Source organism: Thalia democratica, chromosome 3 (genome assembly GCF_965202585.1).
Source record: "Thalia democratica chromosome 3, ktThaDemo2.hap1.1, whole genome shotgun sequence".
Taxonomy (NCBI): Eukaryota; Metazoa; Chordata; class Thaliacea; order Salpida; family Salpidae; genus Thalia; species Thalia democratica.
In genome coordinates this window covers 3460585-3487940 of record NC_139167.1, presented here as the reverse complement: position 1 = coordinate 3487940, position 27356 = coordinate 3460585, and the positions used below count along the sequence as shown (strand labels likewise).

Sequence of the window (27356 nt, the reverse complement as noted above, 5' to 3'; positions counted from 1 at the left end):
TAAGAACTTAGTATAAGTTTTCTTTTGTTACATTTCTCTCTACGATTAAGTAATAAAAGTTGTTTAAACAACAGTTTTTGATACAGTAAGTCCACAATCAAAGTTACAAGTATGAAGTAGTAGCCTATTGAATATTATTAAGATAATAATGTTTGTTTCTCGGGAAATTTTTAAGCTAGCCAAAATTAAGAGGTACTTAATTTTTTCGTTTTTTGTGGTTATTTTTATTTACCTTCTCTATATTTTTTCAAGTGCCAAGGTGCACAATTTTAAGCAAAAGATGCAGTTTATCTAAGACGCCAACACACGCAAAAGTCGTCAACCGAGCGCAATAAATGCACATTGCAATTGTTTTTTTATAAAAGTATAGGGAGGAACTTTTTAAACCACGAAAACATTTAGCAGCAAAAAATGAGCCCGATGAATAGGATTCTTGTTGACTTTTATTCTCAACTACTACTAAAAGCTTCTAACTAATGTTTCGCATTTTGCTCAAAGTAAGCTACAAATGTTTCTATTGTGGATATACTGAATCTGTAGCCATTGTTATATTTACTTTTGTGTAACAAAATGAAAATCTACCTTATGAAAAAGATTATTTTATATAACTGCAGACGGCAAAAAACTGTCTTATAAGTTATGAGCAAGTAATTCTTTAAAATATGTTGCAAATAAGTTGCTTATGTGTAACGATACCGCAAACTTTCGATTAAAAAACTAAGTTTAGTCGAAAAGAAAGTGATATTTCTTAAAATTTTTAGTAAATACTCTATACTAGAGGTTAAGAATAAATGAATAGTCTAAGGAAGCAGCTAATGTACTAGCAAATCATTTAAATACTTTTATTGCTTCGAAAAATGAAGCAATTTAATCAGGAAAGTAGGAAAATATTTTTTGAAAAACTGTTCAATTTGTTTTCACATTAAAACGACTCGTAATTGTTAAAGTTTTTAAAACTAACTACTAAACGTTAGTGTGTTATTGTGAAGTTAAAAAAAAGTTTATTTTGTTAAAAAAAAAGCTTCTTAACTAGTCTTTAAACAAATGTATGTTTTGGCAAATGTACATTTACAGCTGATTTTTCACTGAAACTTGATGTACTTGTGTAAAGGGAGTTAAGTTTTGCACTTCTCTTATGACGTTATTTTCATTCACTTAAAAATAACACTTAATTTCGTTTGGGCTATTATAAGATGATTTTAAAACATTGTTTTACAAAATAAAATAATTTTTATCGATGCAGATATTTGATAAATACTTTTAAAATGTTTATAGGAGTAACTCTCATAGTTATTTTTAACAATTGTTTTAAAAACAATTTTGTTTTTTATTTACGAAATCTGATAATTATATCTTTAAAGCTATTTCAAGCCATTTGTTTTAAAGTTGTGTAGCGAAAAGGAGTAATTGATTATTTTAAAGCATATTTCAAAACACATACTTCCTCTATTTGTTTACGAATAAATTAATTTATTCATTTGAGGTCTGTTTAAAAACTTGATAGTTTTGAGATAATACTATTACAATTTAATTGTTTTCAAAACATTATACTTATTAAAAGTTACTTTACGAAAATAAACTTACTTTGTTTATATTATTAGTAAAGCACTTGTTTTAATTAATAGAAACCTTTGAAAGTTAAAGCATTTAAAATTTCTTTTAATCTTGAGTGACTAAAATAAAATTTATTTAAAAAATATAAAACTTAATATATTTTAAAATGGCAATGGACAACTACAACGAACAATCTAGTTCATGTCACCCTATTATGACGTCACAGCCGTAAGTTTGATGAAGATCATCAAGTTCGATGTAATTAGATGAACCGATTCATCACCAAATTCAGCTTTTATTAAAGGTGATCGTCTGATTTAGCGGATGTTCGGACTCATTCATTCGGCGACAACTACCTTCCTATTTGTACCCAACACAAAAGTTGTATGGACATTAGACGTTAGTTTTTCGACAAGATGATAGGAAAAAAAGTGGACTTCAGCTGACTGACATTATAAACATTTGAACTAACACAAACATATTAAGTGTTTTAGTTGTTGTAAAAAGTGTTAATATATATTTCACTTATAACTTTGCATGTGCACTTATGTTATGTATATAAGTATTTTTTCAAACCTTTTGATACTTTCTATTAAGTTTTTATTGTTTTAAATAGCAATATAAAAATAACTGAACCAGTGAAATAATTTTTTAGTTTTCTAAAGAGGGGGAAAGAACCTAATATAAACTAAATTTCATATTTATGTTTTTTACTTTAGAATCTAAGAAACAAATTTTAACTTTTAAAAAAGCAGGTTAAGGGAGTGTAGCAGTAATGCATGCTTCACTGCTTTGTTAATTGTATAAGAGAAGAGATTGCAAAAAAAAGATTAATTTCTCAATGCTTAAATATGATAGTTTTGAATAAACGTTGCTTTTGGTAGAATGGTGAGCCGAAGCCACCTGTTAACTCTTTTTAAGCTGAGTATTATTTAATCAACTATTATATTTATGTATTCTTTATAGTGTGTGTTTACTTTGTATATATTAAACTGTGTAATAAATTGTAAAACTTATTGAACAGTACTTAAGTAAATATCACAAAGAGATCCTATTTAGAATCTATTAGCAAGGTTGGCTTTTTATAATAATACTTAGTTTATATAATGAGTCCTCAGGTCCTCTATCACTATAGTACTACTAAAAACTTTATAGTAGTTTTTTACTACCAAACGTATTATTTGACGCCCCTTATTCTTTTTAGCTGTTTTTTACTTTAGGTTAATATATGATTCCTGTTTGTAGATTTATTTTTCTATTAAATTAGATTATTCGAAAAGAAGCATCATAAGTAAAACAAAATTGTACCTTTAAATAATAAAGATATCATACAATTACCTAACTACGTAATTAACCCTTTCTTTACAATAGATAAATTTTTATCAGAACTTGATTTAAAAATTTTCTATTAACAAGTTATAACATTTTTATTAACATATAACTTTTTTACATACTTTACAGTCTTATATAGTCAAAAGATTTAATTATTATCTAATAAGTATACGGAAATCTGCTTAATATAATTTAAGGAAATATGCTTAGAACAATAAAATCTACTTCATTGAAAAAACTATTTAATTAAAAAATAATCTTTTAATTAAGTCACCATTGTAAGAATAAAGAAAAATAAACAAAAACTTTTGATTTCCGTGTTTAAGAGAGTTTATTTTTGTCATTTTACTTAATCTATTATGTTTTTATCGGGTAGATTTTATATATTGGATAAGAAAATTGCTTGTTTATTAATTTGTAATATAAAAAAAAAATTATTGTAAATACATATTTCAGTACAAAATGTTTATAATCAAAAAAGTAAATCCAAATTAATAAAGTTTATTACTTTTTTAATTTATTTTAAGCTTTTGTTTCAGTTAGTTAATAACAATAAATATTAAAATACATCAGTTAATTTACTAAAGCTTTAAAAAAAGCACACACAAAAAATATACACTTTTAATTTATTAATGCTAAAACGGAAAAGTATCTTGAAAGCCCAACTTATGCAAAGTTTCAAGTTTTTTTAATTTTGATACCTTCTAAGTGGTACGACAAAATAAAAAACATTGTTTAGTACAAATTTGCATAAAAAAGCGGCCCACAAAAACCTGTGTGTGGTAAATTCAGCCAGTAATATGTGAAAGACTACCAATTAATGCCGACCTTACTATTAAACAACATCTAAAACAAAAAAAAAGGTGCCTCGACCCGGGATTGAACCACGCACCTTCAGATCTTCAGTCTGACGCTCTCCCGACTGAGCTATCGAGGCACGCATTGAAATTGTAGTTGTAGCGTTCATAAACACAAATTAGAGCTCATTAAGCTTTAGTTTTGTTTGTACAAGTGCTACTAAAACAATGAATTCATATGTGTTTGTTTTAAGCGGCCTTGATTGATTTTTGCATTTGAAAAGTTGAGCCTATTACAATCATTTGAAATTAATCTAAAATTAATTTCTAAATTTTTATGATTTTCATAATAAAAATTGTAAAAAAAAAGAAGTCTTATTACGTAATAATAAAGCTGTAACTTTTAAATAAAATTTGAACATTTTCAGGTAAAACTTACAAAAAGTTTTGACGTTTAAGTATTTGAAATTGCATAAGTTTTTATAATAAATATTTAGCGAAAATGTTAATTGTAGTTAACTGATTATGCAACGATGGTAAAATATCAATAAATTTAAAATTTTGCATAAAACTATTGATTTATATTTATAAAAGATGATAAAGATGATATAAACATAAAGTTACTTAAACTTTCGTTGTGTTTGCAACTTAAATCTTTATAAGGTTCTAGTTTTGTTAAATGTTTAAGTACAAAATATATTTATTTATATCCATATTTTATATTTCAAAAGTTGTTCAAAACATTTAAAAATTAATAATCGAAATTGCTATACGAGCTTAACTTAATTTTATCATATAAACCAAACCATACTTTAGTTTAATGATTTTTTTTATTAGTAATATTGTGAGCAATAGCATAGAAGTATTAACTTTAAAGTATATGTAAAACAATGAAGTTTAAGGAACTGATTTTGTTTTGTAACTTTTCTTTTATTTAATATAGATAAAAACAAGTTGCCTATAAACTTTAAATAAATGCAAATAAACAAAACTAAACATTCTGTAATTATGAAAATTAATGAAAACAAATTTTAAGTCTTTTATTATCAATAAGTTTTAATTTTAACCTATTATTCTGAGATGGTAGCATTACTTATGTTTACTTTTTTAATTAAAAACAAGAACTATAAGGTTTATCAAACCATTTACTAGTCTATGCGATAAAGCAAGAAACATCTTTAACCACTTATAATAACTTAACGAAAAAATGTCCTTCGAGCCGGAGTCGAACCAGCGACCTATGGATCACTAACGTTATGCTACAGTCCACCGCTCTACCAACTGAGCTATCGAAGGCGATGATACGATTGACTTTATCGCGTTTATAATTTTAAGCATTGTAGTTCAGCATAACATTTCTAAAACCTATTTCTCCTTAATAATTTCCTGTTGAAATATACCAAACATATTTCAGTTTCAATTTTGCTAACTTATTGCTTTTAAAACACTTTGGGGTTTTTTAAGTTTGTAGTAAGTTTTAATTTACTGGTTTTAAAAAATATTGTTGATAAACTTAATAGTATAAGAATTCATACAGTGAAATTTAAAATGTTTATAGCTTTTGTTCAACTTAGTTTAAACTTTTGTTGCTTCTTTTTACTTTATTTTAAGTTTATTTTCTAAAGTAATTTAATTTAAACAAATGATAAACTATGTTACAATAACAGAATTATGTTAATTTAAAGTGTTTAAATTGTTCAGTAGTTGTGTTTTAGCTAGTATCAAAGATTTAAACCTTATAACTTAAATTTGTGTTAACTTAACAAGTTTATTTTAAAAAAAAGTTTCAAATTAATAAAATCTATAATTAAGTATTTTTTTACTAAGGCATTAAATTTGTTTATGTTAGTATTTATTTAATAAAGTACAAAGTTGAAAACTCTTTAAGTTAGGTAAAGATATTTTTTAAGTATTGTATAGTCTTTAAATAACTTTAAGCTTTATTAACTCAAATATATCTCTATGCTTCTCATATATGCTATATTATGTATTTAATTTTAAACTGTATTTTAAATTTAATTTTGTTTTTTAATAAATTTTAAATTTGTGCTATAGATAAAATTAATGTGCTTAGGTTTATTCTAAAAAAGTACTATATTTAACTTAGACTTAGTTGTTTAAAAACTTTAGTTTAACTTTCTAAGACTATTTTTAAAGATTAATGATTTAGTATATTTTATTTCTTTACAGAGACAATTTAATTCATTTCTAAACAGTTCATGCATTTTCAGAGTTTTAAGAATTTCTTAAATTTATTTGCATTAGAAACAATAAAGTTTTAAATCTGCTTCGAACTACATTTACCCAAAAAGTTTGGTCTAAAAAACAGCTTACTTATAGATACTTATTATTTTATGAAAAAATGTTTATATCAAAACATAACATTCTTTTATTTTAGTGACATGTTAATATATAATATAGCTTCAGGCCTTTTTAAACCAATCTGAGAATTTATTTAAAATTATTCTACAGTCTAAACCAGTGGTTTTCAAGCTGATAAAAATCCATGCACACTAAACTGCAAATAAGAATTTATGAAACCTTGGTGTGAATTAAACATTTATAAATTAAGATTAGGTAAAACTAAAAACTAAACTAATTTGATTTACTGGGAAGTTACAAATATGAAAAACAAAACCGTTTATGACCGTTCATTACTCTAAATGTTTAGTAAACTTCCTCAGACTTAATTTTGACAAAACAAGAGCTTTTAATTGTTTAGTAAATAAAAAAATTGAAAATTTTTGTCTTAGTTTTAAATTCTAATACACTTTAAATAATACAAACAACTTGATACTTCATTAGATGAAAACAATGATATTCGTTTTAAACTTGCAACGACAACAATTTAATTTTTGTTATATTCAGTATATAATAGTGAGTTGTCAATTAATGTTTAATAAAGTTTTAATTTGACATTTATTATTACTTATGAAATTTACAAACTTTATTAAAATATTTAGACTACGAACTTTTATTAAAGATTATGTTAAATTATTAAAATCATCAAAAAGCACTTTAAAATTATGAGTCTTAGTAATTAAACTAACAAGAAAAAAACTTTACCTTGTTTTTAAAACAATGCTAGTTACACCATTTGTGTTGAACAACAAACTTGTAATTATTACCTTTCATAAGTCAAATTTATACTATAACTTTAGTGAAAGAATATCCTACCGCAAAATATCATTATAAAAACCAAAATTCTAAAACTTCTTAAAAAAGTTATTTTTTTTACAATTAAGATAATTGTTGATATATTTTCAGTGTTTAAACATGTTGACTACTTTTTTTTAATATTTTACCGTTTTAAAACTAGCTTTTAATTTACATTTGGAAAATATTATGTTTATAAAACAGCACACTTATATTTTGGCTAGACATTTCTAAACTTGTGAAAAATTTGTTCATATCAAAACATAATATTCTTTCGTCTTAGTGACATGTGATTATATAATATCGCTTCAGGCTTTATATAAACTATCTGATAATTTCTACAACAATCTTTCTAAAGTCTAGACAAGGTTGTCAGTAAAATATTTGTAACTATAGTATTTTATTATCGCGAATAATTTGTCTTATTGCTAGTCACACAAAACTATCTACAAATTTACATTAAGATAACTTCATATGTAAGCTATTTACATCGCCCCAACTATTTTATAGATTTCGATTATTTTGATCTTTTATTTGTTTTAACTTTTTTTGTACAAAGTTTGTCTTTAATGAACTATAGCTTAATGTTAAATAACATTTAAGTTAGTCTACTAAATAAATTTTTATGATTTAAAAAAAATAAAATATGTATGATTTTACATGTTGTTACTTTGTATATGTTATAAACTTTTGTACTGTCTAACAATCAAACATATTGAAATTTAAGTTGAACACAAACCTATGTAATCAAAACAAGCTTTAGTATTTTACACATATGAGAAAATATTACGGTAATATTTGCTTATCAATTTACAAAAAAAAATCGGTACAAGTTTGATTCATGCTTTATATACATATATACTTATAAGTGAGGTTTTAGACATTACAATAAAAATGCTACAATATACAAAACTTAACTTGTTTTAAAACTTTACAATAACTTCAAATACTTGAAAAAAGTATATTAATGTACAAAATACTGCTATACTCGACGTAAAATTGAATATTTTTAATATAAAAAGAAAAAAAAAAGTGTATTAGTATTTACAATCCCTTATGTATTATAAGTAATTTTTTAAAATCATTTTTAGAATAAAATTCAAATATTAACAACTATTTATAAATTTACATTGAATTAAAAATAAACATTAAAAACTAAAATCAACTACTTCTCTACAATTTTGCTATTCACAACCTTATTATTTGCGTTAAACAAAAAAACAATAAATTTTTACTTATATACATATATATATCTAAATCGTTTTCAAGTAAAAATAACAGTTTTTTTAAAAAAAATGTTTAAATTGACGAAGCAAAAGAAAAGTATCAATAAACATTTATTTGACATTAAATTACTGTACAAATTTACAAACTGCTAATTTTTTATGCTTCACATAAGCCAAAAACACAAAAAAAGTACTGTAAAAATGTACATTGACACCGCTTAACAAATTAAAAACACAAAAAATTAAACTAACTAAATCTGTACAAATTTACAAACCTACCCATATTCTTTGCATTTAAATTAATAACTAAATGAACAATTTTCTGTACAAATTTACAATGTGATAACATATAGTTTTCATTTAAATCAAAAGATTTATCAAAAGACTCTAGAAATTTACATTGAAACCAGTTTATTAAATAAAAAAAACAAAAAATTATATTAACAAATTTATTTTGTACAAATTTACAATTCACGACCAATACTTTGCATTTAAACTTTAAAACGAAATGAACAATTTTCTGTACAAATTTACATTAACAACATATGTAATTTTATATTATTTGCCTTAAAAACAAAAAATATTCTTTTTTACACAAATTTACATTAACAACGTCTTGTAGAAATATTAAAAAACAATTAAAGTATTTCAATTTTCGTACAAATTTACAATTCACGACCCGTATTCATTACATTTAAATTAAAAATAAAACAGAAAAGTTTTTCTTTACAAATTTACATTGCAACCTTCTTGTATAAACAATAAAAAACAACAAATAAATTTAAATTACGTACAAATTAATAATGTGATGCTTGTTTGTTTATGCAAAATTTAAAATAAGTTAAGTGAAAACTTCTATACAAATGTACAGTTAAATTACTTTAAATTCACTAAACTTCGAAATAAAATCTGTACAAACTTACAATAATCCTAGATTAAAAAATTAATATTTGTTTACTAATATAAAGTTTAAATAAACATAACAAAATAAAAGGAAAATGATACCGACATTTCTGTACAAATATACACTGCTGCTTTAGAATATGACATAAGTTTAAAACAATTTACGACAATAAAATAACTTTATATACAAAATTAAACAAACACACAATACAGACAGAAAAAATACTTCTTCAAGTCAACGAGATAAAAAATTAAATCTCTATAAATTTACAAAATTTATACAATATATTATATACAAACATACTTAGTTTATGAACAAGGTTTTAGTTCATTATGAATAAACTAATGCTTGGTAAACAACTCTAAAAAAAAGTTAAAATAAAACTATTTACAAATATACACTGCTAGCTTTTCTTTGTCAAAAAAATATCATAAAAATGTAAAAAAAATAAAATAATGAAAAACTGTACAAATTTACAGTCAGGCCATTTATACGCCATCGACAACAAAAACTAATAGAAAATAACAAATTAACGTACAAATCTACATTTTACAATAAATCAATGATTTAATAACTAAAATAAACTTTTATCAATGTTTGCACAAAAAATCATTCATTTTCGTTTAGCATACATATGACTAAATCAAGTACAAAAATTAAACGAAATAGTCTACAATTCAAAAACTCAAAAACCCCATAAGATAAAAACTTTATATAAAAACTTACAATAGTTTAGTTAAGTACGATATTTCGCTTAAACTACGACAATCAAATGAAATTTAAACAAATTCTAAAACTTTTGGATTAAATTTTTTATTAATATTGAAAAATTCTGTATCAAAATTAAAATTGGTAGCATTCAAACAAAAATATATCATAAAAATAAGCTTGAAATAAAAATGAAAAAACAAAATTTCTACTTATTTACAAATAACCAATTTTTAAGAAGTAAAAAACAATTAAAGCTACACAACTTACTACTAAAAGTTTGTACAAATATACAACTAGTAATTTATAATAATATAAGTTAATCAAAACAACAGAAGTTCTTTAAAAATTTACATGAGTATTATAGTGTGCCGGTATAAACTACTAAGTTATATATATAAAGTTTTTTAATTGTCAGCAAAATATTTTTTAAGTTATGAGTGGGCAAAGCTGTACGGCTCTAAAAGTAATTTTTAGCTTGAGAATATTTTGTGCAAATTAAATAAAATATTTGACAAGGAATTTTACTTAAATTTTAGTGTTGGTCGTTAAACAATTATTTCACTGCAAGTCTAGTTTTAGAGAATATTTTTTTTAAAATTTTTGCCGTAAAACTTCTCAGAACTATGGGGTCGGCAAAAGTAAGTTAATTAGTTCGAGTTCTGAAATTTTTTTCTCCTAAGTCTGACTAGAAAAACAGCCCGGCCCTACTTGACTTAAATAATTACATGAAAACATATCAACAATATATAATATATGTTGTTTACAAATATACAGTAGCCCCTTTAGTTTGCAACAATTATGAAAACATGAAACATTATTCTGTACAAGTTTACAAATGGTTCCCTTTAATCTAAAGTATTTATAAACAACAAGCAAAATTAAAACAACAACAGAATACTTTACAAATATACAAATAATGTTGCTAATTTTCCAGAAAAAAATTGTTAAAATGCAATCTTTACAAATGTACAAATTGACATAAACTTTATAGCTAGTTACAACATTACGTTAGTTAAAATATAAGTACAAATAACTTTTTATAAAAAATCATAATCAAAAGTAACAACTATATTAATTATATTATTTACAAACTTACAACTTAAAGGTAGATCCCCCCCCCGAAAAAACATAATACTACATATAACATATACACAAAATATATTCTACAATTATACATTTGAGCCTTTTGTATATGAGAATAGAAACAAATAAATAAACAATCTGTACAAATTTTCAAAATGGAATACTTATTAACAATCAGTTTAAATATAAACATTTTAAAAGGAGTACATAAGAACTGTACAAATTTACAAGAATAAGCCTTAAAAGTGTAAAAAGAAATAACTGAATAAATTCTATACAAATTTACAGTAGACTGAACAGCTTTAAAGAAAAATAAAACAACTAAATTAAAAAAAAACATTTACAACTTTACAAATGTACAGGTAAAAACAAATAAAACAATCAAAAAATTAAGAACTTATTAAACATGATACTTATGTACTGTAAACTCTCAAAACAAAGAGAACAAAATTATTAATTGATTTTGAATATAGTTACTTTAAAGCTGCAGATTGTTTTTTTCATGATAAATTAACTGTTTAGATAAAGATTTATTTTAGATGAGTTTGCAGAAATCCTCTAATTTCGTAGACAGTATACAATACCTGATATAAAAAATAAATTATATAAAAACAAAAATCTCACTAAAAAAAATGTATCACTTTTGATTAGGTTGTGAATAGAGCAAACAAAATTCTTTAAAAAAGTAATTTTAATATAGAACTGTTTATAAATGTATTATTCAAAAGTATTGTTGGTAGAAAATAATGTAGTTTTATAACTTCAAATATATCAGTTTCGTTAATTTTATTATTTTCTAAATACATAAATAGATTTAAACTTACAACGAGGAATGTAGAAAATTTTGTGGCCATTTTGATTAGAAAACTTGGAAAAATTTACGTACACAATTTCTCATCATTTTTGAAGTGCTTCTGTTAAGTTTGAATATATTTTAATTTTTGTTTACCTTGATGTTAAAACTTGAAAACTTGTTCTAGAAATCATTGTTATACGGTATCTATCTAAGTTACGACTTTTTTAAAGAACTTAACAAAAACTAATTTTTTTTTATGATTTCAAAGGAGCGTTAGAATTGTATAAAGCTTTTTTTTCAATAAAACTTGAACTTAAATTAACCTTTGACTATAGATTAAATTGGAATTCTTAATATCACACACCTTATACATAGTAGTGTTTTAATTGTAAGTTTAAACGCTTATTGCGTATTTTGAAATTCTAATTGATAACTGTTTATTCTAATCATTACCTATGTCTTTTAAAACATTTCTTGTCTTTTTTAGACAACTGTATACTTTCCGTTCAATTAGTTTTTTACCAATGTGAAGTGGGCGACGGTTTATGACGTCATATTAAATTTATGTCATATTACATCATGACGTCATATTACATTAAATTTCATCACATAATTTATAAATTTAAAAAATTATTCAACATTAATTTTACATTGAAAGTACAGAAACATTTATGATTAAGAGACTACGTTTAAATTATTTTTTGTTACTCAACAGTAGTTGCCCTTATGACGTCATAACACGTCATCTCTGTCCCACTTGAATCATTAGACTTTAATCTGTAGCCTCTGTCCATAAAAGTCAAACCTTAACCCGTAAAAGTTATAAAACTAAACACTAAAAACCCAAACCAAACGCCAAAAACCAATACTTGTTCGGATTTTAACTTATAACTCATTTTTAATACGTTATTTAAACATATGTTTTAAAAATTACGGTACCTTAAAAACACTATCAAATACTAATCAACAATAACTTTTAATTTCTAATCAGAAGTATTATTTTATTGTACATGTTTAATATCAAGTAAAAAAGTTTAGTAAAATTTTTTTAAGTTTTTCTAACTAACTTTTTTTACTTCAAAACTAAAAAAAACAAAAAAGGCTAATTTTTACTGAAAAAAACTGATTAAAAACAAATTAAATTAAATAGCAAGATAACGCAAAAGCACTTACCAATTACCAATTCTTAATGCTCACAAGTCGGTATCAAATATAGCCTAATATATGTTTACTGACTTATAAAATAAACGAGAAAAGAAAAAAAATCATACGATTTATTTTCTTTGTTAACAGTTAAAAGAGATTTATGCCTTTATATGGTATCTGTAAGCAATCTACATTATGTTGTGAAATTCTAATCACAAACTGTCTTCGAAAACTACTTATAAAACTTTGTGAAATTCTACTTACAAAGTTTTGGTGGCTTAGTGAAACGCCGATAAGTTAAATCTTACTAAAATAATATATGGTACGATTTTTACCGTGTATTTTGTTTCCTGATTTGATGTTAATGAGTACTTCCGTATTCATTACACTACTTCCTTAAACGTATTAAAATATAAATTGCAGTTTTAAAATTGAAAACAAAGTTTAGTTTATTTATATTAAATATCTGGTAGATACTATACATATACCTAAACTTTATAACTAGTCATCACTTAATGTCGTAAAAATAAACTAATTAAATAAAAGGAACAAAAAGTGCTTAAACTAAATATAGTTATTTTCAAACTCTGTGGAGTATTTTATACTGTTTGAATTTTTGATAAGTTTTTATACAGTCTATGACTGGTCTATGGACAAACTTTTTGAACTATCTGATTAAAGTTGTAGTAATTCATATTTTAGTTTAACACGTTTTAGTATCTCAATCTAATTTTCTTAAACGACCCCTTAGCAGAGGTTTAAAAAAATAATCACTTCATTTATAAATATCGCCCCTTTACTAGTTAGTACCCATTTACTTTTTTACTCACTTACGTATTACAGTATATTAGCTAGTAGCTAAAATCGCCTTTAAAGATAATTCACACATTGAGATATATTAAAAGAAAAAATAAGTATTGTTAAATTTTGAAATTGTAGCAGTTTATTTAAAACTTGTTGTTTTAAGATAAACAATTTCTAAAAAAAATAAAATTTGTTCGCCAACTTGCTAAAGTATTAATAAGTTTTAAGAAGTTTTACTTGAAAACATTTTGTAAGTTACGTTAGATGTTTTTAAAGTTTTGTAAAAATTTACTAAGAGCAGCTTAAATTTTATACAGTATTTGTGCAATAATGTATTTTTTTTTATGTAGTTTATAAAAACTATTTTTGTATATAAAACATTTAGTAAAACTAGATATTTAAACTTTTTACTGAATAATATACAACATTAAAAAAGTAAAACAATATATAACAAAACTTTAAACTGGTTTCGATAATGTAAGTAATTAATTTAGAAACTATTTGTATTTGTTGGTTAAAACTAAAATTCAAAAATACAAATGAAAATAAATAGTTTATGAATCTAGTACTTAAGAGTTGTTGTTTACGGTTACACAGTTGATTTATTTTTTCAAATGTTTGGCTAGTTTGAAATGTAAAAACTGAAAAAAAAAAATTTAGTAATGTCGTAGTTTAAGTTACAGCGAGAAAATAAAAATTATTAAAAATTCGAACTACTTTTAGTTATATAAAAAAATTCAAAGTTAATACTTTGCTAATGTTTTACTAATCGATAAATCTAAAATAATTTTCAATAGTCATTTCTATACAAAATTATATTCTGGCTCTAAATTTGTTCTGTATAAAGAGGAAATCCTACCATCTTTATACTGTGTATATCGTAATCTGTATTCTAAGGACTGGCCTAAAAATTGATTTTAATATAATCGTTTCGGCATTTAAACTTAGATAAAAAAATGTTTATATTTGCTTTGATTTTCTTTGCAAAATAAACAATTATTTTTGTAATTTCTATCCTTAAAATTAATTAATGTGTAAAACAAAGTATTTGTCAACTAGAATAGAGCATTTTCTCATCGTAGATTTTTTAGACTTTTTAAAATTCAGTTTTTTTTCATCAAAACCTTTTTAAAACTAAAAGTCTTTGTTTTAAACAAAGATAATTGAAATATGAAAGTACATAATTATTTATTTTTCTTTGTCAGATATGAAAAAGTTTGCAAATAATACTACTTAAAGTTTTTTATATGTAATACTGTTTTCAGATCCTTCTTTTTAAGCTTTTTAAGATTACATAACATAACTTTTCAAAATAAAAAACCTTTCTAGAAGTATATACTAATCTTGTAAAACTTAATCTTGTTTACAAAAATGTTCTTAATTTGAAAATAAATACCCAATAATATATAAAACTATTCTTTAACTTAAAAACTTTAAAATAACTCGTGTTTAAACATGAACTAAAACTTGTTGCTTTATTTATATTGTTCTTACTTAAGATTTTATAACTTCATCCAAGTTTAACACCGATTAATATTTTAATTACTATCATTTCCATAATATAATGTAATATAATTTTCTTTGTATTTATATAAACTGTGCTTATATTTAAACTTAACATCTAAGGCACTAACTTAAAATTTTATATATCTAACTATACTTAAACTGTTATATATTTAAATATAATACACTTTAAGTAAAATATCTTAAATTAGGAAAAACAACAAATACATATATACAAGTTTTATTAATTATATAAAGATTTTAAGGTGAATAGTTTTACAAAGATTACATACATGAAAAACGAAAAAAAATAAATAAAGTAAGTTTCTAAATAAAGCTAGTATTCATATTAATATCTGTACAAAAAGACATTTCACAAAATAAGAATTTAAAAGTACATCGATAAAAACTTTACAAATCTACAGGTGACAAATTTTGTGTAGATAAACTACATCTAAACAAAAAAAGATTTACACAAATTTACATATAACAGAAAGAACACTCATAAAAATAAACAATAAAGAAAATCTGTACAAATTTACATTTTTGTCCCTTTTAAGTAAAAAAAAAAATCAATTAAAATCTGTACAAATATACATTGGGCGACTTTTGTAACGTGTATTTAAAATGATATAAAATAAATAATAAAAATCCTTATAAATTTACCTATGACAGAAATATCACTTATAAAAAATAACAAGTCATAATAATCTGTACAAATTTACATTTAACTCCTCTTTTAATCCAAATAAAAAACTAGAAAAAAAAAGTGCAAACTTACATTTTCGGACTTTATAAACAAATTTAACAAAATATAATCTATACAACCTAACAATTGGGAATGTTTGTAACACCAATAAAAAACAAGAAAACTTTAACTGAAAAAGCAGCAAAACATCTGTACAAATCTACACTATAATCCATTATTAAACCAATAAAGTACGCAAAAAAAAGTATTTTAAACAAAAACACCTGTACAAAATAAGTTTCATAAGATAATTGCATCAATTTTAAACAGAAGAGTAATCTTTACAAATTTACAATTAAACAAATTTTTTGACCATGAGTAAATACAGTTAAGTAATTTCAAAATTAACAATAACTATATGTACAAATTTACAATTATAAGTATTTGTGACAACAATAACATTGAAAAAGCAAAATAATTCAAACTAACAAAGATCTTTACAAATTTACAAAATATAAAAAGTTCACGAGTATAAGAAAAAGTTGAAACTCAAAATCAATAAATAAGTATATATACAAATTTACAAAGTCTACTACTAAACCAATACAACAGAAAATTGTTTTTAAACATAAAAAAACAGTAAAGATTTCATTTCACAAAATATGTGCATCGTAGAAATAAAATTTAAATCGTAAAATAAAGTTCAAAATCAATGAATCTGTACAGATTTACAGTATAATTTAGATAAAGCCAAAAAAAGATTAAAATCAAAACAAATATACTTTACAAAATTTACATGTAGCACTGATGTTTGTGTTTAATAAAATAAAATAAAACAAATAATAAGTAATGTACAAAATTTGGTCCTTATTTATGAGTAAAACTGAATGAAAAAACAAAAAAGTTATATTAATCTATATAATATTTCATTTTTGTTATTGATATACATTTGTAGTACTAAACTACTGCGCAAATTAAGTTCCCTTTCTAATTCAATAAATAAAAAATAATAATAATAATAATATGTACAAAATTTTACAGTACTATTAGGAACGTATAGTTCACCGATAAAAATACAAAAACAGTTTTTACAAATTTACAATTAAACAACTTTGTGCTATAGACAAAAACAATAAAATAAATTCAAAACCAACAAATATTATCTATACAAATTTACAATTAAGCAAGTTATTTTCACTAATTTAAAACAGCAAAAAGAAAATTATCAACAAACATCTATACAAATATACAGTTTAATCATTTAAGATACAACAAAACAAAACCACAAAAAACTTCATGAACAAAATTACAACTATGCGTACTAACAATTAAGACAAATATTAAAAAACTATACAAGTTTAACTCTCATCTTATACATTTATATAATAACTTTAAAAACAATTTATATAGTTTTATTCATACTTACAAGTATAGAAAATAAAATAATTAAAAGTAGCTTAAAATTTTTGAGGAAAATAGGTAATAAATTATACAAATTTACACTATTGTAGTCTGTAAGAACTTGAACGACACATAAAACAAATTAGTTAAATTCAAAACCATATAAAGTTTTTACAAATTTACAATTTTCTTGCAAACTTAAATAAAACTTATTATCAAACAAACACTTCTGTAAAAATTTACACTGCCCCTTTTTAAACAATAAAATTTTATCAAAAATATTTAAATATTCAAGTACTATACAAATTTACACTAATACTTATTTTGCCAGCATAAAAAGTTACCACAAATTTTTAGTTATTTTCTCTGTACAAATTTACAATTTTACTATTATTGCTGTTAAAATTGAAGATATTTTTTTTACAAACGTACAAATTAACTTGTTTGCTACAAAAAACACAAAAATAAGTGTTTTATACTAATTATGTAATTAAGGTATTGTGAATAAGGTATAGATTAAAAAAAGTTGATACTAATGGATAAACTATTTTTTTGTTTACATATTTACATAAAGTTAAGCAAATATAAATGAGCTTTACAAACTTAAACCTTGAAAACGCAAATATAAAAAGATGATTACATTAAAGAACTTTTTTTAAGTTGTAAAACACTCTGTACAAATATACAATGAGTCAAATTTTAGATTAGGTGTAATTTGAAATAAATTATATTTTTACATAAAAAGTTTATAAACGTATAATCAAAAACTTATTTGTAACAAACTAATTGAATACAAGTTGACAATCCAAAGTTATAAAAAACGAAAAATAACATTATAGTATTAAAAAAATGTATAAAAGTTTTTTTTTTTACAAATTTACATTTAAGCCTTGTGCTATGAGAAGAAAAGTATAAAAATAAAATTATCCTTACAAATTTACACAATAAAAACAATAAGAAAATTTCTTTTTACAAATAGATAAATATTTGCATATGCCATGTTTATATACACAATTTTTTTTTAATTCTGTACAAATTTACATGGAGTTTTATCAAGCCAACAAAAAATATTTAAACACTAAAACAATTTTTACAAATATACAAATTAGTTTATCTTAAACTTACAATTGTCGAATTTAAATATTGTATTTTTAAAAAATTTACATTGAAAACTAGTAAGAAATTGAAGTTTAGTTATTTCTGATGCCCAATAATGTGGTCAGATTGAAGAAATTCCGAGACCTGAAAATAAATAGCTTTTAATATAAATTATTAAAGTGATACTACCATCTTGAAATTTTCATTATACTTTAAATTACAGAATTAACAGAAGACTTTTTACTGAGTAAAAAAGCTTACCTTATTAACCGCAGTGATAAAAAAAACGTTGATTTTGTTTAGAAAACATCGAAAATTTCACAAACAGAACATCTCATCATTCCAAATACGAGAGGTTGGTTGAATCTTTTCTATTAAAAAGTTAGAATTTTTAGTTAAGAAATAAACATTGATATTGATTTTTATTGTACACTATTCATCTAGATTTTCTAAGTGTTTTTTTATAAAGAGCTTTTTTAATGATAAACAATGTTGTATAAAGTATAACATAATAACTACAGTTATTGTTTTTATAAACTAATTACTATTAAAATTATAAATAACAATGCGTTCTGCTTAGTTTCTTATTTCCTACGAAAATAAGATACTTTTTAGTTTTAAGAATTTAGGAAATTGAAAATAACCAAATAAAAACAATTTATTTTAATTATGTATGCTGTTTTCAATACTTGAAAAAAGCTTAAAATTTCTGAACGTTTGAAATAACGAAAACTAAAATTTTATTAAAAATACTATTTTTCGTTTTTAATTTTTAAAAGCTCACACTAATCTTTATTTAAAATTGATTTAAGCTGATACATGTTTTTCAATAACTACCTAGTTAAAAACTGAAATTAAGTCAAAACTTACTTGGTTTAAAATTGAACTCTTATGTTACCAAGCCCATACGAAACACTAACTGAAATAAATTTTACAAGTTTAGTAATTAAAAGAGTATGAAAAAAAGAAAAAATATCAGGCGACATTTTTGTTGATGTTAAGAAGTTTGTCTGCTTATTTGGTAGCTGTAAGCTATTTATAAATTATTGTGAAATTTCAAAGTTTATGTGAAATCTACTATCAGTAGCTGTCCTTTAAATTAAGTGCAAGTGTAATTTGAAAACCTTATTTGGTAATGTATAGCTACTCTCAATATATAATTTTTTCGTTGGCTGTTTGTTGAGTGAAGTTTTAATTTGTTCCGGGTTTTGTCAATCTAAAAGTTATAACCGCTTTTAATTAAGTTTTAAATATTAGAATTAGTAAAACTTTTATCGAACTTACAATATACTTTTAAGAAAAATTACTTAATAGTTTTAAGTATAACAACATTTAGTTTAATCTAAATAAAAAAGTATAGTTTAAAACAATACTTTCTGTAAATAGTCTTGTTGTTTCTTATGTTAGTTCTTTAGAAAGTTAAATAAAGACTGTTTCTTAACCGTAAAAAAAGTTATTTTTCAACAAAAAGTTTGGCAAGTTATCTAATAAGCTTTTAAATTTATGATAATTGTGGCTTAATCTGCCAATTAAAAATTTTTGTTCTTACTTGGTAATTTTTTATTAATAAAGTTTTATATAAGTCTACAACTAAAGCTACTTTTACAACTTTTTAACTAATAGTAACTCTATTGCTGTTCGTTTTTAGTTTTACGAATGTCTAGTACAGTTGTAGATATTTGCTACAAAATAAATAATATAAAAAAGTTGTTTTTGTAAATAAACAACTTTTATGATGAAAATACAAATTTTGTTACCCTTAACTTTAAACTTTTGTCTTTAACGTTTTGCTTCGAGTTTTGATGTTTTGAGTTCTTTCTTTTGAACTGAAGTCGTTTGATTTGTTTTTTAACTAAATATATTGTTTGTATAAGGTAAAAGATGTTTAAATCTATTTATAATTCGCGTTTGAAATATGTCGTAAATAAGTGTTGTATTGACTACTTAATCGTATATTTTAATCGAGTTTTTTTTTGTCATGCATATGTCTATTTATACTGAAAACTAACTATTTATACTGTTATATTGAAAATAAACAGGTTTAAGATTATTTTTAAAAAGGTTACTAAAATAATTATTTCAAAAATACATATTAAAAACATTATCTAGAGTTTTTATGAAGTTTTTTAATATCAGACGATAAGTTTAAAAAAATTTCTACTTTAATTGTATTAATATTTACCGTTTTGGATTAAATTTTGTAGCCAATTGGAAACTATTTCTAGATCAAAAACGTTAAAAATAAGCTTTTATAAGTCTAACGTTTTTAAATTTAATACTTTTTGATTTTAGTTATCAATACTACTCGCATAAAGAAAGTTTTAGTTGAGAAAACTACTTAATTTACGAAAGCTTAAATTATGGCAACTCTGTCATATTTATATAATTACAATGTGACGTTTTAGAATTCTTAAATTTTATCAACAAAAAACATATTGCTTATGTTTTAAATTAAATTTAAAAATTTTAATTTAAAAGTTATGAGTGTACTCGTTTAAAAAAGTTTAAAAAAGGTTAAAAGTTACCATGTATAAGATTTTTTTATCGTCATATTAATAAACAACCAAAAGTATTTTTAGCTTTAAAATAATTATTTAAGCAACGAAATCTGTTTATTTACAAAAAACATAAAATATGTTTTTTCACATTTTCATTAGAAGACTTTGAAAAAGTTTAAGTAATCAACAAAGTTTTTTTTTTGAACAATTTTATTAAAAGTTTAAAGCTAATAAATAAAACTTACTCTTATAAACATGTTGTATTTTTGCTACATAAACTTCAAATTTCAAGTTTAAAAACTTTAATTAAATTAAGTATGCAAAAAACTTTAGTTGACACTAAAATTTGTCGTATACGTAAAAATAAACTATTACAAAAAAAAATTAAATCAAAGCGGTACAAAATATTAAAGTTGATATGTAAAATATAAAATTAAACTTTTAATGGGCTGTGTAATAATTTTAAGGTAATTATTTTTTGGTATTTTTATAAAAAATTGTCACAAAAAAACTTATTTTTAATTAACGTTAAAATCAGAAATAAACCACTAACAACATTGCGAATCGGTAAAGTTTGTAATTGAAATTTGTGGAGTGTAAAAGTTGTATTTTGCAAACATAACAAACTTTAAACTTTAAGATTTTTAAAGCATTATGTTTTTTTTTTTTTTTTTGTAACTAGTTTTTGTTACACAAATAAAAGTTTCGGAATACTCAAGTAAATATTTAAATATATATCCTATAATGTTTTATAGTTTTTAAAACGCAATTAAAAAGTACATTTACATATAGTTCTATACATTCGCTTTTATAAGATGTAATGTTTAAAAAAGCTATTTTAGTTTTGTTTGCCAAACTAAGCTTAATGACTTTATTTGGTGTACTAAATAAAAAATTTAAAAGTTTCTTAGTTTGAAAATTTTATAAATTACATTTCTTTACTTATTATTTGTTTTTCCAATAAATATACTTAATTTTTAGTTACTGTTGAGAAGCTCTTAGTCTGTAAAGCATATTATAGTTACCTAAAGTGTTTGTTTATTCTTTTATCTTTTGTCTACAAAGATTTCTATTTTCATTGTGTAACGCCCAAAAAATCTTTTTGTTAGTTTCTAAAAACTTAAAAGTTATAAGACTCTTATAGGACACTGAAAGAATAGATTTTGTGCTCCTTTTTTAATATAAATTTAGCTTTTATTAAATTAATGTTAAATTCTATTGTTATTAAAAAATGGTGCTTCGGCATCAGATGGAAGTGTAAGTTTATTTATTAGTTTCTTTCATTTGTTTAACTTTTTTATTATATAATTAAAAGTTGGTGCTTCTTCTTCCGATGGAAGTGTCAGTTTCTATTATTACATGAACTATTTACCATCAGTTTTATGACATACACTTCTAAAACACTTGTTTCAAATAAATACATTTATGGTTTTATAACGTTGAAATTTATCCGAAAAGTCTTATTTTGTGTATTTTTAGTTTATTTCAGCAGTTTACTATTTTATTAAACTTGACAAGGTCGCATAATTTTGTGCCTAATTTGCACTAATATCATTATTTTATATTTTTTCTAAGTTTTTATTGTGATACCCATAAATTTTTATACAAATCAGTATTCAAAGAATAATTTCAAATTAGTAAAAGTTTTACATATTTCAATGAATCATTTTGAAATTATTTTCAGGTCTCAGTGTTAGACTTGCAGATGATGTACCGATCATAGAAATTTTTACCGCTAAATTGCGCCAGAGAGCACCAACAACTCGAATGACACATAAAGCAGGGAGTTTTCGATAAGCGCCACAAAAGTCGCTTGCTTTTATCAGGGACTTTTTTCGGTAGGAAGTTTTTTAAGATGGTCCATTTTATTATTTCGTTACGATTGTTTTTATTATTATGAGAAACAAACTAAATTAGGAAACCAATTCTTTTTATATTCCGTTATTTGTTTTCTTTCATTATTATTCATCGAGTTAAAATTTTCGTCTATTTTTTTTTCGTCGTAATTAAGTCCTCTTTTTTTACAGCTTTTAAGATATTTTTTTTAAATTATAAACATTTACGGTAAAAAATGTTTTATTTTCAATGATGGAGCTTTTTAATTATCCTAGTTCCTTTTTCAAAAACATTTTCAAGCAACTCAAACTATTTTGGTACTTTGATTTACCTTTTTATAAGTAAAGTTTATTTTTTATTAAAAAAGTTTATTATAAATATAAAGTTAACTTTAAATCAAAGAAAACGTTTTTTTTTTTAAGTAAACTTGCAGTAATTTTGATTTAGACAAAGTTATGTTTTTTTAGTATCATTGTACTTTAATTTTCGAATAAAATTAGGTCCATTTTTTTGTTTTTTATAACTTAGTATTTAAATTAAATTTCAATAAACTATAGTTGAAACTAATTAAATGAACGGATTTTTAATCTTTTTTAATTGGATAAGTAAGGTAGAACAATAACAAAAAATATTTTTTTAAACAAATAACTAAATAGAGAAAATAGATAGATCAACTTATGTTAAAAATCCATTATTGTTTTTTTTTAATTCTTCTAATATGTCTAATAATATTTTTATATTAAACCCTAAAGTATTTTTCTTGTTAATTAAGTTTAGAGGAATATTTACATTTGTTAACATTCGTTGTATAACTACTTAAATATAAACAATTTAGAAATAGTTTCAAAACTTGGTTTTTTGATAACTTCATATAAATCCGATACATAGTTCGTTAAAACAAATTAACACTTTTTAAATTAGTTCTTAAGCATTTTCTATTTACATTAACTTACATTAATCGTGTAATAAAACTACCTATGTTCTTGATAAAATTTTCATCTGATATGTCATAGTAATTTTTATATATTAATTTAAAACTGCATTAAAATTTTAAAGCTTAAAAAAGTATAATGTTTCTGTCTAAGTTATTATCAAAATATATTTTGTCATTTTAATGATTGTTTTTAAACGAATATTGTTATGTAGTAGTTTTAAAAACCTATAGTTTTTAATTGGCACATAAAGTTGAAATATAAATATATTTGTATAAAAGTTAAAATAATCTTAATTATATCTTTGTTTAAGCAAGTTTATTCATAAAATATTGTTATATCAGCAAAATATTAAAAATTTCAGAAAAAAAATATTACAAGCTAATAACTTTTAATAACAATATTTAGTACTTAAATTGAGTAATAAATCAATTAATTCAAGATTAAGAACATTTACAAAGTCAATTTTTTTTTTATTAAAACTACAGAAAATGATTGTATATATACAAATATACAGTTTGTTCCAGGTGTATATAAAAGTCAACTTCAGGATAAAACTACACAAATGTACAAACTAAGATTTTTTAAAATACAAATGCAATAAAATCAGTAATTAATAATTTAAACGAAAATCAAAAAATTAACAAAATATATACTGTACAAAATCACATGGTTGTCATTTGTCTGTGTTAGATTAAGTAACAAAATAAAGTTCTTTACAAATTTACAATTGGATTATTTATTTGCTGTTAAAAACATGAAATTTTTTTAGTAGTTCATTACACTACTTAAATATACTATTTACAAAAAAAAAAATTGAATTTTTTACAAATATACAGATACAGAATTAGTAGCTTGCAAATAATAAAACTGATAACATAGAAAAAAATACAAATATATACAATCAAAACTCTGTACAAATTTACAAATTATTAGTTTATGTTAAACTAGTCATTAGGCAGTCAAAAGTATATATACAAATTTACAGTAGTGCCAACATACTTAGATTATAAGTTAATTTAAAAAACAATAAAATACAAATTTACAAGTAAATACTTTTTATAACAAAAAGTTTTAGTATTGCACAATTAGTAATAGCGTCAAAATTAGCAAGTTAATTAAAATTCAGCATCAAAAAAAAAAAGTTACAAATTTACAAAACAAGTACGTTTAAATAAAATACAAAACATATAAAAAATATTAACTTCATATTTCCAATAAAATACCATTACACTTACAGAAATACTATTTAAATACAATTCGGTACAAATTTACAAGTTCTTAATTATAAAAAATTAAATACAGATAAACATAAGCTCATAAATACAAAATTAAATAAATAAAAACACCAAATTGAAACAAAAAACTCTGTACAAATTTGCATGAAAGTTAACTTTTTACTAAAAAGTTAAAAATAGTTTGAAGAAATTTTTACGTTGTTTTATAAAGCTCAACAAACTTTTTACAGAAACATACAGTTTACAAAAAATAATAGTTTATGATATAAATAAACTATGTAAAAGTTTAAAAAGTAAAAAATAGTCTTCGAAAAATCTACAAACTATACAAATTAAGAAAATTAAAGCATTAAACAACAATCAAATAAAAAGAATCATAAAAAGACTACAAACTATACAAATTAAGAAAATTAAAGCATTAAACAACAATCAAATAAAAAGAATCATAAAAAGACTACGAACTATACAAGTTAAGAAAAGTAAATTAACAAAATGGACTACGAATAATTTTTATACAAATTTACAGGTGTGTCACTTTTTGTATAAGAAAATCAAGCATGTTGAAATCTGTATAAACTAAAAATAAACTTTTTTAAGTTGTTTTTTACATTTTTGTTTGTCTATCAGACTTGTTACAATTTAAAACTTAAATTCAAAAATCTATACTTTTTCTTCAACGGTTTAAACGTTATTTTGATATTTACAAATTTACAAAAAATGGCAAGAAACTGTATAGACTTAAAGTTTGTAAATATAAAGTATAAGTATAACAAATTTGAATAGTTTAATGTTTAAAACAGGTAAATATTTAATGTTTTTTTTTAATCGATTTTTATGAGTAGATAATATATTTTCTTGAATTTTGAAACTGATGCAACTATATACAAAATTAAAACAACTACAAATGTACAAATGTACAATATAACCTCTTTTTTTAATACAAAGTGAGCGTTTACAATAACAAAAAAAAGTTTAACATCAAAATTGAAGCAACAACTATGAAATAATTTTCATACATAAAACAAAATAGAAGATTAATTTTTTTTACCGAATCTATCTACAAATAATGCACTTTTTGTTATTTTTTGCAACAGAAATAATAAAATAAACAAACCAAAACACAAATCTACAAAATTACTATACAAGATTACAACGATACAGAATTTTTTCATATATAAAAAATTAAAGTTAAAAGATACATTGACAGACAGAATAACTATAACCTATTTGATGACTTTCACACATAGTAAAAATTAGTAAAAAAGTAATTTTATAAGGATGTTTTTACGTTTTACAGAAACATTGAAATTTTTTTTTACAATCAATATATATTAGTAATTAGTACTTTTCTTAAAATTAAATAATTTGATCAACAAATTATTTAAAAAAGAATGAGAAATTTATATAGAAATGTACAATGTTATCATAACCTTCATATAATATTAAGATTATAGAAAATAAAAGTAAAAATATTGTATGTATTTTGTTAGTTAAAACATCAAAATAACAAAAAATTAAATCAAAAAATTCACCGAACTACAAAACAACTATACAAATTTACAATAATTTCCTTTCATATAAAACAAAGTACATACAAGTTTGAAATATACATTGATAATAAAAAAGTAACTCTAAAATGCTCCACAACTTACAAAATTAAAACAAAACAATAAACTACAAACAAAAAGAATAAAGTTAAATCAATAAAAATAAAACTCCAAAATCACTCTACAAATATACAATGTCATCATAGTTTTAATATAAAATAAATAGTTTACAAAATAAAAAAATGTACAAAGTCACTGTACAAATTTACAACGCTAAGAATGTCTTTTTATGAAACAAAGTACATACCAAATTAAAATATACATCGACAATTAAAATAGTAACTCTAAGATGCTCAACAACTTACAGAGTTAAAATAAAAGAATAAAATAAAATTTTAACAAGTTATATACATCCACAAAATAACTAAATCAATAAATACACAAAACTGAAAAATTACTATACGAATGCTAAAGAATGTTTTCATACAAAAGAAAGTAAATAATTAAAATGGTAAATACAAATTGAAAAATAGATTGACAAAAAAAAATAACTATAAGCAGCTTAATGACTTATATACATAAAAAAAACTTATAAATGTCTTTCAACATATTCAATTTACAAATGAAAGACAATTTTTAGTTTTTAACAAAAACACAAAGTTACAAAATAGCTATATAAATTTGAAATGATACAGAACGTTTTAATATATAATAAAGTAAATATGAAACTTGAATACAACATGAAACGTTAATCTTATCAAATATTTATGTACATAATAGAAAAAACAATAAAAAACGTTACTTTACAAATTATATGTATAGTAGAAACACAATTTTGTTTTTTAGCAGCTTTAAGTCCTGGAATGTTTTGTGCGTTCTATTTACAAGTCTATTACTGATTACCTATGATAAAAAATAATTAGTTATAAGTTATGTTTGAAGCTCAAAACTCATTTCAAACAATCAATTTATATAAAATAAGCATAACATAAATTGATAATTTAGCCTCAATATATAAAATTTTTTAAAACAATAACAGATACAAGTATTACAATTAGTTATATATTATGCTTCTACCTTGAAGCTTGAATAAAACTATTTATTTC

The 27356-nt window shown here is 22.4% G+C and overlaps 2 non-coding genes across 2 annotated transcripts; both read right to left on the bottom strand.

Annotated features, from left to right (window-relative positions):
* Positions 1-3750: 3750 nt before the first annotated feature.
* Positions 3751-3823, bottom strand: Trnaf-gaa (transfer RNA phenylalanine (anticodon GAA)). The gene has a single exon. It is a non-coding gene; the product is annotated as a tRNA-Phe (tRNA).
* Positions 3824-4893: 1070 nt separating this feature from the next.
* Trnay-gua (transfer RNA tyrosine (anticodon GUA)) lies at positions 4894-4979 on the bottom strand. The gene is given in 2 exon segments: positions 4894-4929; positions 4943-4979. It is a non-coding gene; the product is annotated as a tRNA-Tyr (tRNA).
* Positions 4980-27356: the final 22377 nt, after the last annotated feature.